A 3,084-nucleotide genomic window follows, 5' to 3' on the forward strand; every position below is an offset into this window, starting at 1 on the left:
TATATATATATATAAAGTACTTAAATAAGAAAAAAAATTCCTAATACATTTGCTAAGAATAAATTCAATCATTCAATAAAACACAAATTCAATAACTAATTCACAAGATCAAACAATATACCACAAATTGAAAAAAATCAATAAACTAATTTGATGAAACTCTAATCTTAAATTAAGGAGAAAGAGACAATGTAGAGGTTGGGCGGCGACATCAACAACAGTTGAGGTTGCGGAAGCAGCGACGACGACTTCGGTGATTTAGAGAGAAGGAAGAGAGGAAAATAAGGAAAATCGTGTCTAGTAGGTGAAAATAATTTAAAGAAAGCGACAGAAAACATCTCCATGTACCTCACTATTAAAAAAAATGTTTGATCAATAATTTGACCAAAAAGCGACAGAGTAAGAGACATTATCGGTCGCTTTCTTAAAATAACTGTTTAGATATTTTGACCAAGAAACGACGAATATAAAGATGTCGTCCGTCACATATTTAAAAAATAGTTAAAATATTATAATTAATAAAAATCTATGAACAGTGTTGTTATGCCTCGTATTTTTTTTATACACGTAGTGCGCGTCATGATCTAGTAGACGTAAGTCCGGGGAATGAGATTTTATTTTAATTTCCAAGTGATTAAAGAAATATTAGGCAAGGATGTTAATTCCAAATGTGATATTAAGTATGATTTGGCTAATGTAAGTGCCATTAACTTTAAGTGAGGGATTAATTAGTGGCTGATTAGGATTAATTTAATCCAGTGGGCCCCACCACTCATAATTAGTGGCTGATTAGGATTAATTTAATCCATTGGGCCCCACCACTCAAGGCAAAAATTAAAAAGGGAACAAATTGGGAGCTGACCTTAGTGGACACGTGTAGAGGGGGGCTGCCTCCACTTCATATTATAAATGAGGTGGAGAAATCCACTGCATACTAAATAAAGTGGTGAAATGCATTGCTGCATATCATCTTCTTCACCACTTGGCTTAGGCAGCCATGGAAATGGAGAAACCAACCCTGCAACTCTTGGTCAGCAGCTGCAAATAATTTGGTTAGTAATCTCCTTGCTTGGTGTGTTAATTCTTTAGAATACCTTTGTTAATTATCCATTAATATTAAGAATGGGGCGTGATCAGTAGCTTAGGAAGTTTGTTTAGTTATTGAATGTGCTAAGTATGAACGGAAACCATAATCGGATTATTAGTGGTGTCGTGTTGGTGCTTGGGCTGTTTTGATTAAAGCAAACTGCGGGAAAATTCTGTTTTGGCGTTATGTATATGTTAAATGTGATTATGAGTATATACTCCAAAGGATGAATACGATAAGGTAGATGTGTTGCGAATTAAAAACGAGTTATCGCTCGATGTGTCGTTGCTTCGCTGCTATGGTTGCCAAGACGGAACTGTTTTGGGGAGGGGGCTGTTTAATATGATTCGTTGGGTTATATGTGTTATTGGTATTGCTGTAAATAATTTGGGTTGTTGTCGGATTGGGACGAAGTAATGAAAATAGGGGAAGTGCTGCCGGATTTTCGTTAGATTATTAGCTAGCTTACAAGATAGTAAAGCGCGACGTTTATCTAATTGCGGCACGATTGTTGCTTGTTATAGATTAATAGCTTGAGCAGTAAATATTGGACGTGCGGCTCGACTATACGGTATGTAACGCTATCCTTTCTTTCTTTGTTTGGCATGACTTTTAAAAATGAGCGAATAACGGACAGGTTTGATACTTACTTCTAGAGCGTCTAGGTGACGTATATTCTTGCTTCCACAACTATTCCTCTATATATCGGCTATGTCTTAAGGCTTAATGATTTCTCATATCTATGGTAGTGCTTCTTAGAGTCATTGAGATTTTACGTTTCCATATCGTATTAAAGGTTCATAATCTTGATAAAACGTTAATCTTTGGTAATACTCCTTGCTGGTTCACGTTGATTGTTCTATTGAGTTATAAGAAATGATTTTAATTGCATATGGTTGCTCATAATATTCTGCTCGTGCATAGAGTCATTTATCATTTCACTGAGTCCCGGGCCGGGTAATGTCGTGCGGAGTTTCTTGCATATGTCACCGAGTCCCTCACTAGAGGGCCGGGTATGTATATTATATATATGATTGGTGATGAGGATGGTTATGATGATGATGATGACGGAGATGACGTGATGATTATTTCGTCGAGCCCCTTACTAGGGAAGCTGGGCACCTTATATGTTAAAGATATGCATGATTTTCACTTAAAAGGGTACATGTGTAGCGATATTTTGTTTCGACTTGCCATATTGGTATCCTGTCATCTTTACCTTATGCTTTACATACTCAGTACATTGTCCGTACTGACCCCCCTTTCCTCGGGGGGCTGCGTTTCATGCCCGCAGGTGTAGACGCACAGTTCGGTGATCCTCCCGCCTAGGATATCTACTCTGCTGATTGGGAGAGCTCCACTGTTCCGGAGCCCAGTCGTTTTGGTACATAACTTTTTGTGTAGTCTTTTGCTTGTCTATGGGTATGGCGGGGCCCTGTCCCGTCGAGTTTCACTACTGTACTCTTAGAGGTCTGTGGACATTATGTGGGTTGTATATATATGTTTTGGATAATGGTCTGGACATGGTTTGTTTGGGATGTCCGCTTGTACAGGGGCAGCCTTGTCGGCTGCGTACATCATTGTGTATTGTGTAGTGGTAGCCTTGTCGGCCTACGTACGTTATTATGCTTTGGATAGTGGTGGCCTTGTCGGCTCGCGTATGTTGTTACGGTTGAATGGTTATGACTCCTTATGAGACAGGTCCTCTTTATATATATGACGTTGGGGTTGGCTTGATTTGATTAAATTCCATATTGTCTTAGTTTCAGTTGGTTATACTTAGCAGGTTTGTATGTGGGTGTCCAAAACGGGCACTAGTCACGGCCCATCGGGTTGGGTCGTGACAAAGAGTGGTATTAGAGCGGTTCTTCCTCAGAAATGTCTACAGACCGTGTCTAGTAGAGTCTATTTTATCGGTGTGTTGTGCACCACATCTATAAACAGGAAGCTACAGGACATTTAGGATGTCATCCTTTCTTCTTATTCTAGATCGTGCG

The sequence above is a fragment of the Solanum pennellii genome, chromosome 4 (assembly GCF_001406875.1).
Source record: "Solanum pennellii chromosome 4, SPENNV200".
NCBI classification, from domain to species: Eukaryota; Viridiplantae; Streptophyta; class Magnoliopsida; order Solanales; family Solanaceae; genus Solanum; species Solanum pennellii.